Source organism: Adiantum capillus-veneris, chromosome 14, assembly GCF_014529385.1.
Source record: "Adiantum capillus-veneris isolate H3 chromosome 14, ASM1452938v2, whole genome shotgun sequence".
NCBI classification, from domain to species: domain Eukaryota; kingdom Viridiplantae; phylum Streptophyta; class Polypodiopsida; order Polypodiales; family Pteridaceae; genus Adiantum; species Adiantum capillus-veneris.
In genome coordinates, this window is record NC_140944.1 from 83,433,104 (window position 1) to 83,449,565 (window position 16,462).

The window sequence follows — 16,462 nt, forward strand, 5'->3', positions numbered from 1 at the left end:
AGATGCAGAAATAACACGTCTTTCTATAGCCACCCAGACATCGCAACCCTCACAAGTCCAGATAGAGAAAAGCATTCACCGCTTAAGTCAGGAAGTTCAAAACCTGACACAGCGAGTGAATCCACCACCTGTACAAGGGACACACATCAGCCACCTTGTCTTGCATCCGAAGTTGGTCCCCTCATCTACTTCACATGCATCCTCATCTTCCCAATGTCCAGTTTGCTACAAGAATTTTTATGGATGGAGTGGGTACTATACATTGACATGTGGTCACTATTATCGTTTAGTTTGTCTTATTTGTTTGATGCAGAACAGTAGTTGATGCACAATCTGTTCACAAGATATTCCACAAGGAATATATATTATGTTTGGCATGGAAAACGAATATAAATTCAAGCAAGCACACCCAGATACCCCTAGAAAAATTATAAATCTATTTGATGAGCAAGATGCTGCTTCAGGGCAACACAATTGAGATTGACAAACTATGTACTGTCGAGAATATGAAGCATTGTAATTACTCAAAACACATTTTTACAATGGTTTTTGACATTTACTCATTCTACTCTCAAGCTATATTGAATCAGTTGAGTTGTTATCTGGTTCTAAATCTGAGTGTTGTGGTTCTCCTTGTAATTCAACCTCCACATCTATTATCAAATTCTCTTCTATTTTGTCTACAATGCATTGAGATACACCAACATTGAAATCTTCTTCATCTTCATTTTGACAATCATACAACCAGGTTGGCATTTCCTCCTCGTAGCCAGCACTTTTGATGTGATTCAGTATCTTTTCGTTGCAATACATATACACTAATTTCTCTGCTCTGTCTGCTAATAGTCTGTTGCAAATAGTGTTGTGAACATACTTATACATACTCCAGTTTCTCTCTGAACTTGAATTTGCTGCACATTGTGTGAGTACTTTCATTGCAAGGGGACGTAAGGTAGAGTAATGCTCTCCACCATTCATCATCCACCACTTCCATGCAGGTTGCTCTTTTGCCATTACATGTACAAAATCATTCGCAAAAGGACCTTCTTTTAATCTAAATGCAGTCATTTCTTTGATGCAATCAATTCAGTCCTGAACGTTGGAGTAGAACGTGTTGACCACGTGATAGAAATCGCCTACCACCTCTATATTGGACATCAGATCTAAATTCCAATACTCTGGATCAAGCATGTAAGCCACGCTATGGAGTGGACTATTAGTGCTCTTCCACCTTGCATGAAAATACTTAGCCAAAAATTTTCGTTGTTTGCCAGAGAATGGTAATCGCCACTCCTTCTCTACTACAGACTCTTTTAGCTCTTCAGAATTTTCAAGAGTCTGTTGGACTGACCACCATCTCATCCACACTCTGCCCAAGTTTGGTGCCCTTTGATCAAGATTGCGCATTGCAAACATAACGGGCATCATTACATGGTATGCATCCATTACACTCCTCCACCAAGCAACCTTATTTACATTGCCACGTAGACATGTAATTTTATCTTTCATTGTTTCTTTCTCCTCAAGTTGCCATTCATCAAGCCGCGCAATTGACTGTATCAATCACAGCACATTTATTACGGAGAAGTGATTCCAAGGTATAAAAGTGTGTGCAGAATCGAGTTTCAGCAGGAAGTTTCAGCATCACTGACATGCACATCCTATACAAATCGAGCACTCTTTGTCGTTTCAAGATAAAGTTCACAACCTGACGTGCTGTATCAATTATTTTGGCAAACCATGTGGTTTCTTCGCTAGTGTACCAATCTTTCAGCACCAAGTTCAAGTTGTGCGTATTACAACCATTGGCAAAAATGTGTGGAAGCACTTCTTTATTTATTTACTGGTGTTTTTACAATTCTTTGCGTTGTCCATGACAACTTGAACGACATGTTCAGCACCAATTTCTTTAATTACATTAATCAAGACCTCAGAAATATATTTGCCACTTTTAATTGTACAAGAACTATCAATCGCCTTTATAAACATTTCTCCCCTTGGACAAACCAACATTACATTGATCAGCGGTCTTCTCTGAACCTTTGACCAGCCATCACTCACAATCGTACATACTGAAAGCGAAATATTCCCAAGTATTATTTTTTCAATACGCTCTTTGATTTGATGTAACATTTGTCGAAGAAAATATTTCTTATCGTGTAATAAGAAGGAGCTGAAAATCCTGGACAAAACTCACTGATTTTCTTCCAAGCAGCCTTCCAATGATTGATGTCTACCATGACCAAAGCACTTCCAGTAAAGAATATTGCTTTAGCGAGTGTTGTTTGTGCTTCTTCTAGAGACTGCACTCGAAAGCTTTGATGTAATGATTTTTGACGCATTTGACAAAGTCCACCTTCATTGTGACGTTTAAAAAGAACACTGACTGGAATTTTCTCTCCTTGCGCAGGTTGTTCTCCAAGGTTAGTTGGCATCACTACAGGATCTGCGGAGTTAATATTTCGCTCTAGGAACTCTTGACTCGAAGGCATAGAGCTATATATCTGTCGTCTCTTGCCACCCTTTTTGAAGAGCTCTTCTCTTAAACGCTTTGCAACTGCAGGTGCCTGAGAATGTTCACATTTCTTACAACTGTTTTTAGCGCTACCCAAAAATTGATCTCTAATACGTGGTGCACCGCCAGATTTTGTTGTGTGACAAAATTTACATTGCCACTCCATATATCGGCCGCATATGTTGTGAGCATAATCCCACTCTTTGCCAAGAGCTTTTTTATTCTTTGGCTTCTTCGTACCACTTGTGCCCATATTTTGCTCCATTGCTTTTAATTAAAACTGAAGAGAAAAGAACAAGATGTTCAGTTTTGAAAATATTTTTTTATTTTTTAATATATATTATAATAACCATTCAATATGAAAGTAACCATGATGCACAATATGAGATTTTCAATGCACGCTAATCAATCCACATATCCATCACCTATATTGTGAGCAACCATACACATTGCAATGTAGTCTATACATGGCTTAATAACTATAACAATGCTATGAATCTCTCTATGCAATTATTATTATAATGATTATTTATATGTCCACTTTGATTTGCAAACAATAAGACACATCTAATTTCATTTGCTACAAAAAAACAAACGAAAGCAATAAAATATATGATTGGTCATTTTATTCGTAATACATAACGCACTCTCTGTGTAAACCAATGCATGAACTAATGCAAATAAATCTTCAATATAATCACCCGATTGGGGACTACTTGTACCCAGTGAAGGATTGTAGCCCACCCATGCAACCAATTCAATATATAAAATCTATTTTAGCCCAATCAAGGATTATAGCTCTTGTATTGTAAATCAACTCAAATGCAAGACCTCAAGGATCTTTATATGCCCGGTACACTAGTAGAGGATATCCGACCCTTGACTATCAACTCGTCATTTACATATGCTCATCTTCTAAAACCAATTACAGCCCTCATTTGGACCAATGGCTTCTTCGCAATGAGCATGATTCTCCAAGTTTTCAGTTGTTTTGGTTTCATACCTTTATGTCAGTAAACGAATTAAAAATTTTTAGAAGTGGTTACCGAATTAAGAATCACATTCGGCCCAAAAAAAGGACCTGTGACTCTATAACCTTAGGTCAATTCACAAGGAGATGACAATACCCAGCACTCAGATACACTCCCCAAGGATTTGCCTAGCTAAAAGACTGGGGTTAGCACACTATTTACTATATATAATTACTCCCGCCGAGCTTTTTCATTTTCCCGGCTGGCCCGTCGGGAAAATAAAAAAGCCCGGAGGGCTAACCGGCTCTATAGGTTTTGCAGGTCAAAATCAACGTCGCGTTAATAATTAACGTGATCACGTGATTTTTTTGTGTAAATACTATAGTTATTTACGTAATCACCCGATCGTGATTACTTTAATGAAATCCCTGATGAAAAGAAAAGTGAATTTTTCCTACAAGAGATTCAATATTTAGATCACATTATCTCTAAAGATGGCACCCATATAGATCCAACAAAGTTAGAGATAATAAAAGGATAGCCTAATCCAAGGAATCTATAGGAGGTACGAAGCTTCATAGGTATGTGTGCATACTAAAGATGCTTCATAGAAAAAACTCTCGCTAATAGCGGGCCCATTACATGACTTAACAAAAAGAAACGTTAAGTATTCACGGACTGTAAAATTGCAAGAAGCTTTTGAGAAGCTTAAGGAAAATCTTATCTCTCAACGTATGCTCACACTACTAGATCTCTCAAAGCCATTTGAGGTCCAATGTGATGCTTGTGGTGATTGCCTTGGAGCTATTTTGCTTCAAGAAGGACATGCCATAGCATATGAGAGTCAAAGACTAAACTTGGATAAGTGAGTATTGGGCAAATAGGAAAAAGAGCTACTAGCTATTCTATATGTCCTAAACACGTGGAAACACTATTCTTGGGGACTCCATTCATCCTACGAATGGATCACAAAGCCTCAAGAACTTCATCAACAAACCAAGCTCTCCGACAAACAAACGAGGTCGGAAAATTTTATTTTTCAATTCAAATTTCATATTGCTCACATTGCTAACAAGCACAATCAAGTGGTCGATGCACTTTCACAACGACCAAGGGTAAATGTGGTGTCTATAGTAACTCACAATGATCTATCTTTTATGATAGATGAGTATGCTACTGACCGAGACTTTAAGTATGTAATTACAGCCTTTGCAATAGGGAAGAAAAAAGAACCATTCACCTTGAAGAATGGTTATCTTCCAAATGGCAATAGGCTATGTGTTAATCACCCATACAATGAGAAATTCATGCATGAATCGTATACTTCTCCTTATGCAGGGCAAAGAGGGATTCCATAGTCTACTCTTCGAGGAATATAAATGTATTTATATTGGTCTATCATGAAAAGTAAACATACAAGTGTATGTTTCAAAATGCGTGGTATACCAAAAGTTGAAATTTGATCAAGGGAAGCAACTTGGATTGTTTCAGTCAACAGGCTTAACAAGAAAACACACTCTATGCCTATCAAAAAGACTATTAAGGCACATCAAATGGCAACCCTCTTCATATCTCAAATTTTCAAGCATCATTGCCAACATCCATAGTGTTGGACAAAGATCCTAGAATGACCATTAATTTCTAGAAGGGTCTCTTTTGGAATCTAAGAAGTAGATTAAATTTCTCTTTCAGCCTATCATCCACAAACGGGTGACCAAAGTGAAATAACTAATCTAATGATTCTTGAATCTACTAAAAGCCTATGTCATGGAAGTAGATCAACGTTCTCAATGATAAAAGTACCTCCCTCTTATAGAGTATGCGTACAATGATATTGTACATACTTCTATGGGGAAAGTACATTTCGAGGTTAAAGAAGGAAGATCCAAAAGTCCCTTACTACTTAAAGTACATGAAAAGATCTTCGTCTACTGATGAATATAGCCAAGACTCACAAGAATCTTTTCCAAAGATTAAAGAGGTTATATCCATCTCAAAGCAAAGGCAAAAAGGGCTACTGCTAATAATCATAGAAGAGCCTTAGCCTTTAAGAAAAATGATTGGGTCTTGTTAAAGTTTCTCAAGGCTCATCTAAGCATACTACGGGCAAGAATACTTCGAGCCACCAAGAGTATTATGCTAAACTAGCAAAAAGATACTATGGTCCTTTTGAAATTCTTAAGCCAATCAATGAGATGGCTTATCAATTAAAGTTGACCAACCATTAGCTCATACACAATGCTTTCCATGAGAGCCTACGCAAGCCTTAAAAAGGAGCACCATCAAAAGAAGCAATAGTTGCAGACCCTCCACAAATCAAAGATCAAGAAGAGATACTTCAATCTGAGTCCATCCTATGACATGAAGACAAGGTATTAAGAAACGGTAAGATTATCTGACGATATCTTATTAAGTTAAATAATTATCCTTTTAAAGATGCTAAATGGATGCCAGAAACCTAGCTTAAGGATAATATGAACCTTGTCAATGCTTACAAAGCTGCACTAGAGTAAGCATGAAAATGCATTTTAAATGAAAAATGTTTTTGTTTTATAAGACTAGTTCTCTTTTTATTGTGCTCAAATTTAACAAGTATGCATGCTTAGGATCGTGTTTGTGATGACGACGTCTCCCAAACACCAAGTAGAACTTGTCACCCTACTTTGGAAGTATCATATGGACTAAAGAGCATACATGCTTGTGGCAGCTACGTCTCCCAGGTACCAAATGGATTCGTCCTCCATCTTGGAATGATGTTGTAGGGTAAAACGGGGTCCTCTACCCGCTAAGAAAGATGGAATAATAACTAGGTTGTATCTTCTCTACCTCATAGTCGAGGACGACTATGATTTCAAGAGATAGGTAATCTCATAAAATCTAATATCTAGCTTACCCAAATGATTTTCTCATATTAAACTGATCATTTAATGTGGGAGAATAAATGGGAACAAGAGTTAGAATAGAGACATGTGCTTCTAAACCTATCTCAACAGGGGACCAAAAGGAGAGATGGTTGCATCTCAATACGGGTCCAAAAGGAGATGGTCTACCAAAGAGCAATGTGCAATAAGTGCTTCTAAACTTATCTCAACAGGGGACCAAGAGGAGAGATGGTTATATCTCAATACGGGTCCAAAAGGAGGTAGTCTATCAAAGAGCAACGTGCATCTAGTGGAGATTAAAAGACCTTAGGGTTAGCTTCATTAAAGACCTCCAATAGTTAGTGTTAAAAGTCCTTTGACCTTAGGCAATCTAGGGCTGAGCTTGAGGTGGGAACCCGACCTAAGATTGAGGTGCTTGTCGTGCTTGATGACTAAGGTGCATGCTTTATGACTAAGGTTCTTGAGGTGCTTGTCGTGTTTGATGACTAAGGTGCGTGCTTGATGACTAAGGTGCTTGAGGTGCTTGTCATGCTTGATGACTAAGGTGCTTGAGGTGCTTGTCATGCTTGATGACTAAGGTACTTGAGGTGCAGGTCATACTTAATGAGGAAGGTTCTTGAGAAGCTTCCCATGCATGGGGGGATACGGTGCTTGAGTCAAAAGGAGACCCTACAACTTAATGAGGAAGGTGCTTGAGAAGCTTCCTTTCCATGAAAGTCCCAAAGTTAGGGGAATCTTTGACTTAACCTTCCACTCACCCAAAGGGCACCCCTTTTCTCAAAGAGCACATGGGACACATGTCAGACTCTCCCTATGTTTGACCACATGGTGTGCTTGAATGCTATTGGTTGGGCTAAACAGGGGTCCAATGAGCTTCTAGTTCCATCCAAAAAATATCTATATATTTTCAAGCTATCTCTCTCTCTCTCTCTCTCTCTCTCTCTCTCTCTCTCTCTCTCTCTCTCTCTCTCTCTCTCTAAAGGGTAAGGAGGACACTTATCCAAAGACTACCCATGTACTTGAATGCATGTCGCATGTGATTGGCTAGGGAGGAGAGGGGTCCAATGAGCTTGAAACATGTGCAAAAGCTACAACTCGCCCCAAGAAAGCAAGAAGGGTGCTGGGGGGATGTACACCACACACACACACACTCATTTTTTGGATTCATTCTCACTTGGTGATTATTGAGGAACTCCACCTCCTTCTCCAAGATTGTGAGAAGTGAGAGCCTACACCAACACTCTTGGCTATGGAATGCAAATCCAACCAAGAGCCATGCTTCAATGCTTAAGCTTGCAATCTTCTCCATCTTCATTACTATGCTATTATGTATGCTATCAAGAAGAGTGATGATAAGTGAGGAACTAGTTCTTTCTCCTATGGAATGTTTCTTCTTCCTCTTCTCTACCCCCCGCTAGCTCTCTCCACCTTCGAAGGTGTTTGAGGCCTTGGGATAGTTAATGCTTTCTATAAATTTTATGTTATGTTTGTGATGCATGAAGCTTTCCATATTCATTGCATCACCTAGGTCACAAGGAACATAAAGATTGTATTGTACCAAGTCTCTCTTGATGGGAGAAACTATAATACAAATGCCTATTGGAGGGGGGACCGGCTCCGTAAGAATCCAGTCCTCAACTATTGTCATGTTCTCTAAACTTTCTCTCTTGCAAAAGTATTGTTCATGCCAAGTTAACTAAGTACCATGTTTATGTTGCTACCATCAAGTAAGTTCACCCGCTATGCTCAAAAAGTAATCTCACAAAAGTGCTTTATCTAATTTCCTAATTCCGCTACTCTCAAAGTTCATAAGCCATCTCCATTACATTAGGTGAGCTTTAATATTAAAAAGCAAGACACTACATCTCTCATGCATGCATAAAGCATGCCATGAGAGCACAGAAGCAAAAGTATCCATGCTTTTGCATACATAAAAGAGTAGAAACAACCTCTAGAACCCAATCCGGACAAAATCAATGCAGTGGGTGCCGCCATGTCAACCGGACTGCCACCGTACCCCCATGCACAAGAAGTTTTGGACGAATCCTCACAATAATTCCCACATTGTGACTTACCTCAACATCATGAGCTTTGGTGAGGGAGGCATTGCATACCTAGCTAGGTACGATTAGGGGCAAGGGAATACCGGCCCAGTGGGGGGGCCAGCGGTCCCTTGCCCCCAATCATACCTAGCTAGGTGTGCGGTGCCTCTCGAGCAAAAGCTCATGATGTTGTGCATTGTATGAAAAACATTGTAAAAGACTCTGTTTTCCTACAGGAGAAAATTTCTAAATCTTCTTCTGAATTCTTCTTGAAACCTGCACAACAGTCATCATCAAGGTGTCAGCTCCAAGTGTTCCCCAACAATTGGCCTCATATGCGCAAAGACACGGTCGGTGCGAGAGTAACAGTATGCGTGCCAAATTATGCTCCATATGCACACTACATCTATCTAGCACCCTACTTGCAAAGGAAGGTGGTGGGCCAAGTCGGGGGAGGTTCTCATAGAAATAAGTATAAAGGATCAGTGAGGCAACCCCAAATAGTTTTTGCGGTACCACCAGGATTTTCTCCCTTTCTTGCCTATTACCACACTCATACAAAGTGGGTGACCCTAAACCCAAGACGACTTAATGAGTCTAGCCAACTCACACATATAAATAATTAATGAGGGTTTCTCCTTCTTTCAACCATGGACATGCAATAAATGGACTTGCCATAGCAATTAGAGGGTAGTCTCTATGCCTCTTACTCTCGACGCACTAGACGGCCCACAGGGGAAGGTGCTTATCCCTTCCAAATATTAGCCATGAAACATAGACGGGCAAGGCCTCATACCATCGGTAGTTCTTACCATATACATGTGGTAGTGATGTGTGTGAACACACTAGGACCGCCGGGGCATTTTTTTCCTCTTTAGGAGGTTTTTTCCCCCGTGCATTATGCATACGCCCATCACTCTAGGGCTATCAATCTTTCCATTACACACTAAGTAACACACTCTCTATTGTGTGCCTTGAGCTTCCTTCATCTTCTCAAAGCTATGTGCGCTTCTCTGCAATCCTAATTCCAACAATTGGTATCAGACCAGGTTGCGTCCTCCCGGGCTTAGTCGCCAGCTGCTCCAGTACACGCCTGCTCACTTTCTCCGATTTCAGTGAGCTTTGGCGAGCGTTCGCAGGTCGATAAATATTTCGAGAGAGCTCGAAAACTCGATCTGCTCAGATTTTTGATTCGGGCTCATTTCAGCCTCCGTTTCCACTACAGGCAGGTCTGCACAGGCAATTTCGTCATTTTGTGCAGAAATTCTATCAATGTTGTTTTCTGCATAACAAGTGCCTTATAGTCCTCTACGGTTTCTGCTATATAGCACGTGTTGTTCCCGTTCCGTTTCTCCTATTTTCGGGCAGTTTTCACATCAGGTGCAGCATTTACCATGGCTGACAACAACAACACATATGTGTTCAAGATGTTTGCTGCTGAGGACAGGTTGGATGAGGATAATTACCCTATGTGGGCTTATGTGATGCAACACGTTCTTGTGTCAAAGGGCATCTGGAATATTGTGCAGGGCATTGATGTACGTCCTAGTTCTGAGGATGTAGGCGATGTTGAGGATGTTGCAGGTCTTGCTACAAGGATTGCTGCTATTAGAGTTGTTTTGCCTACGGCAGAACAAGCTCGTTGGGATGTTAAAGATGCGCAGGCTCATGCATTGATTGCCTTGTCTGTGAAGCGCACCATTGTTCCTCACATCCGTTCAGCAAAATCTGCAAAACAGGCTTGGGATATTCTAGCAGGTCTTTATGTAAGTCGCAATGACGGTAAAATTGCTTTGCTGCGTAAAGAGCTGGAGTCGAAGATTATGCATGAGGAAGATGATATGGACACTTTCCTTGCTAGTGTCAAGGATATCAATGAGCAACTCATTTCTGCAGATCGAGTCATTTCGGACAGTTCCCTAGTGCAGACTATTCTTGATGCCTTATCAAATTCTTACCAAACTTTTGCTAGTACTTGGAGACTTATGACCCAAGGAAATCCTGAAGTTGTCAAGTTTGATGCATTATGCACATTGCTGTTGCAAGAGTCACTTTCCAGAAAAAACAGGACTAGGCAACGTGCAGTTGAACAGGCTTTTATTGCTTCTCAAAGAAAGGGTGATAACAGTAATGTAGCCACTTCTTATGGTTCTGCTGCGAGTGGCAAAAATTCGGTTCCTAATGCTTCTGCTGGCAACAATTTGTCTGGAAATTATGGTGCTAAGGGCAAAAAGAAGATGCATTGCCATTATTTTAAAGCTAATGATCACTTGATCAAGTCGTGTCCTAAGTTGAAGGCCAAAGAGGCTAAGAAGAAAGAGGGTGGTTCCACTGCAAATGCTGGTTCCACTACAAATGCAGCCATTGTTGAGTCTTTTGTGAAAGGAGACTATAATGCTGATGTTGATGCAGAATGGGCTTTTAGCACAGAGTGCACTTACAATCCTGTTGTCCATGATGCATGCTTGTCAATTGCTGCAGATTCACATGTCTGGTATTTCGACAGTGGTGCTACAAATCACATTACCTCACATTGTGAATTGTTTACCTCTCTCGAGTCTGTCCCTCATGGAAATTCAGTCACTTGTGCCAACAATGCCTCTTATCCAATTCAAGGAGTTGGAAAGATTGTGCTTACTACTGCTAATGGCAGTTCTTTCACACTTGTTGATGCACTTTATGTACCTGGGATCAAGAAGAATCTCTTGTCTGTATCCACACTTGCTAGACTTGGACTTGTAGTCAAATTTATGGATGACAAATGTACGGTTCATGATCTTAGTTTTGGTGATGAAATTGTTGCATATGGGCTTTTGTGTCGTGGGCTGTATAAGCTCACTTTGTATGACAAGTGTGGACAAAATTTTGCAAATGCTATTGCAGATTCAAGAGCTATTTCAGATGCAAAACTTTGGCATGCACGTTTTGGTCATCTGAATTTTGCCAGTTTGTTGCGTTTGCAGAAATCTAATATGGTTGCTTCTTTGCCGCCTCTTGAAGCACCTGTCAAACATGTTTGTGAAGGGTGTATTTTGGGTAAGATGCAGCGTTCTAAGTTTCCAAAGGATGGTTCAGTTCGGGCCACATGCCGGTTGCAGCTTGTGCATAGTGATGTTTGTGGGCCCATGCAAACTCCGTCCTTGGGCAATTACCTGTACTTCATGACTTTCATTGATGATTACTCCAGGCATGCATGGGTATTTCCGCTTAAAGCGAAGTCCGAAGTTTTTATGTGCTTCAAAGAATTTCTGGCTATGGCTAAAAATGTCTCGAAATGTACTATGGGCACCCTCCGTTCTGATCGAGGGGGGGGGAGTATATGTCTCATGAATTCAATGCATTTCTGGCTAGTCGTGGGATAAAACACCAATGTACAGTGCCTTATACACCTGAGCAAAATGGTGTTTCTAAGAGGAAAAACAGGTCACTTACGAAAATGGCACGATGTATGGTCAAAAGTCAAGCTTTTCCACATTCTTTTTGGCTGGAGGCCATCATGTGTGCCACTTATGTACTAAACAGGTGTCCTACAAAAGCTTTGCAGTCTATTACTCCATATGAAGCATGGCATGATAGAAAGCCTTCTATTGAGCACATGCGTGTTTTTGGTTGTTTGGCATAAGCTTTGGTCCCACAAACACAACACAGAAAATTCGATGATAAGGCTGTCAAATGTATTTTTGTTGGTTATAGTGCTGAAAGCAAAGGTTACAAGTTGTATCATCCACAAACAAAACGTATTCTGGTTTCAAGGGATGTAGTGTTTGTGGAAGATTCTGTTCAGTCCTTGCTGTCATGTACTAGAGACAGTAATGTAAGCTCACAGGACATTTATGACACTTTGTTGCCTCTTTTTAGTGGTGGAAATACGAATGTAAGTTCCAATGAGGCAAATGTATAGCCTATAGGGGTTTCTGAAAATGTTCCAGATCAGTCTATTACTGATGCAGATGTACATGATGCACTTGATGAGGAAAGGGTTGAAAATGAGCACGCTAGAGGTATGCCAAAATGGCTGGTGCACACTTTGCATGACAGTAAATTGGATGCACCTTTGTCTAGTCTAACTCGTTCAGGCTCTCGCCATGCATCTTATGCATCAGATTGTTATGCTTTGGTTGTGTCTAGCTTACATGATGTTGAGGAGCCTCAGTCTTTTGATGAAGCACAGAATTCAGAAAATTGGATGGCTACCATGCAATCAGAATATGATGCACTTATAGAAAATGACACATGGACTTTATGTGATTTGCCTCCTGGCAAAAAGGCCATTGTTACGAAGTGGGTTTACAAGTTGAAACGTAAGCTGGATGGTGAGCCATAAGGCTCGACTTTTTGCAAACGGTTATGCAGAGCAAAAAGGCATAGATTATAAAGAGACTTTTGCTCCCACTTGTCGTATGACTACTGTGCATTGGGAGCTTTTGGTTGGGATGTACATCAATCAAACATTGTTACTGCTTTCTTGAATGGTGACATATTTGAGGAAGTTTATGTAACGCAGCGTCGCGGTTTTGTAATAAAAGGACAAAAGGACAAAGTGTGCAGACGTAAGAAGGCTTTGTATGGGTTGAAGCAATCTCCTCGTGCTTGGTATGAGAAAGCTGACACTCATTTGGTTAAACGAAGCTTTCGTAACAGTCCAACAGAAGCACATTGTATGTAAAGCGTGAGGGTGATGTACTTCTCATTGTGGTTCTTTATGTCGATGATTTGTTGATCATTGGACCAAATGAGAGACATATTGCTGAATTTAAGGCTGATTTGAATGCTACTTTCAAGATGAAAGATTTGGAACTGTTGCATCATACTTGGGTATACAGTTTAAGAAGTGTGGAGGTGGTATTGCCTTGTGTCAGAAAAGTTACATAGAGACATTGCTATGTAAGTTTGGACTTGAGGATTGCAAACCTATTGCCACTCCCATGGAAACAGGTTTGAAGTTGAGTCTACATGATGCTGGCGATCCTGCTGATGTCACCCTTTACCAAACTGTTGTTGGCTGCCTCATTTATGTATGCAACACGAGGCCAGATATTCAGTTTGCAGTCTCACAGGTCAGCAGATTTATGCATAGCCCAGGGTCTAAGCATTGGCAGGCTGTCAAGAGGATTTTCCGCTACCTTAGTGGCACTTCACATCTTGGCTTGTTTTATCCCAAGGGGGGATCATTGCCGCCAGACTTACATGCTTTTTCGGACTAAGATTGGGCTGGTTGTTTTGACACGCGAGTGTCCACAAGTGGTTTTTGTTTCATGCTTGGCAGTTCATGTATATCATGGTTGAGCAAGAAGCAACCTACTATGGCCACTTCGAGTTGTGAGGCTGAGTACAGGGCAGTCTTTACAGCTACGGTTAAGTGTGTATGGCTCAGACGCCTTATGACTGATTTGGGTGTTGGACAGAACACTGCCAACACTATCTACACTGACAATCAGAGCGCATTGGCAGTTGCGAGGAACCCAGTTTTTCATGCTCACAGAAAGCAGATTGAGGTGCATTACCACTATGTCAGGGAGAGGCTCTCAGCAGGAGAGATCAGCTTGGCTTATGTGCCAACATAGGACAACCTTACAGATCTTTTGACAAAGGCATTGTCTCGTGAGAAGCTTGAAGCTTTCCGCAAAGCTTTGGGCTTACTCCGCTTTGTGGACTGATCATGTCCTTAGGGCATGGCACTTCCCTTTACTCATGTGCCAGCTCTCGTTCACCGCATCACTCCAGGGGGGATTTGTTACCATATACATGTGGTAGTGATGTGTGAACACACTAGGACCGCCGCGGCATTTTTTCCCTCTTTAGAAGGTTTTTTCCCCCGTGCATTATATATACACCCATCACTCTAGGGCTATCAATCTTTCCATTACACACTAAGTAACACACTCTCTATTGTGTGCCTTGAGCTTCCTTCATCTTCTCCAAGCTGTGTGCGTTTCTCTACAACCCTAATTCCAACAATAGTATCTGTGCCGCTTTTAAGAGGACTTCGCCTAATACGAGTGGTGTTAAACCTTATCTTTTTTCCCTAATTTACCAAAAGTGTAAGTCCCTCGAGGGTCCACCTTCCAAAAATCACCTATAGCACATGAATTCAAGAGGTATTTTAAAAATACCTCCACATAGCATCATGAATAAATGGACCCTTTTCCTTCACAAATCTATAATATTTTTCAATATTCTATTTTTAAACGCCTTTTATAAATGTAAATCTGTAACACTTTGAAATTTAAAAAATTCCTTCCAATGAGGTCACGTACTACAGTTACACATTTGAGGTGGATCCCCTAGGTGCAAGTCTCAATGCTGCTAGTGGCTTCTCATGATACATATAAAAAGGAAAACCCCTCTTTTGTTATCCCACAATTTTTGGCCACTAAAATTGTTCCTCATACGTGGTGCATAAAATGGTCTTATAAATAGATTTGACTAGCATCAATATACTTGTGTCATGTATGACCAAATGAAAGGTGTTTGAATTGAGGCCCCTTGCTAGGGTTTTTGGAAGGCTCTTCCTATAAGCCACAAACTTGTGTGTGTGTGTGTGTGTGTGTGTGTGTGTGTGTGTGTGTGTAAACTAGGAAGCCGCTCATTTTAGCTTTTAATATAATTTAAGCCTATAAAGGGTGCACTATTCTACATAGATGGGTAGCTTGAAACTTACCACGTGCCACTTCAATATTTGTAGGAGATGTCAAGAGCTCTCAAGACCAATTATACATATCTCATTACCTGATGCATAAATTACATCACATACTAGGGTCATCTACCCAAGCACTCAAACTCATTTTGAGGCATTAACTAAGGGGCCACGCACTCTCTCTCATCATCTCATTCAATGTTTAAGAGGGTGCTTATGCAAGCCACTCTGATTCTTCACCTTGGTTGTTTTGTAACAAATTCAACCAACAGCACTACCTTAAGCCTCTTCATGCGCCTTTATCAAGCATAACAACCTGTAAGAAACCTCGATGGCGCTAGTTAATTTGATGCAACTTTGAAAGACGCAAAGCTTGGTTGAAAAGAAAACAATTACTCAACAAAATACCTTCTTTAATCTTTCTATAAGCTCCTTGCCATATATAACTATAAGATATCTGATTGTTTACTGAACATTGTGCCATACAAATCCAATAGTAGCTGTAGTAACCATCAAGAATGTCTCCAACCTTTCCAATTTGCAGTCATTCAAGACAGGCATAACTAAAAACCAGCTTGTCGTCTTCCTTAAAGGTATCCTTAGTGCTAAAATTTTGTTGTAAGATTGTTGCCGTTTACATATTTATGACATAATTCACATGCCAACCAATTTAACTTCCCAAAGAAAGCCACAAATTACATACAAGTGGCAATGAGCTGATGTGTAACCAAGAACAACACGACAATAGTAATCCACAACATTTGATCCATACATACAACTTTCAATTGTCTTTTGCACTGCTGAATTGCCACTTCCTAACTCTCAAAAATTTCAGATACTGAAAGACCTTATCAAGGTTCCCTATGTATTTGCTTTACTAAGAATTACCTGTATTTGTAGAAGCAGCTCTCTTAAATGTTAAAATGCGTGGTCAAACTTTCGATCTCGTCTAAAAGAAGATGGCCAATGTGTGGTCAAGCATTATCTTCTAGTTCTGGGTCATGCATGGAGGAGCAAATTATGCATTGAAAGCTGCCATGAAAACAACTCTTAACCATCGTCCATGAAAGTTTTAAAAGTTGCCTCCACATTACAACTCACTGAGAAAATCAGGAATTAAGATGTTTTTTTGCAATATGCAAATTTGTCCTTGACAAGTTCACCACCATAAAAATCAACCTTTCCTGGAAAAAGCTCTCCAAAGCAATCGATGGATCTACTAACAAGACAAGGAGCTCGCTCTCTCTCTCTCTCTCTCTCTCTCTCTCTCTCTCTCTTTTCAAGGATACACCACACATTCCCAGATAGCTGCTTAGCTCACATACAGGAGTGTAGGATTCTATAGTATCCCTTTTTTCAATACCTTTTATATTTTCGGTACTCAATCGGCGTAGTTGATTCACCGCGCTGTAACT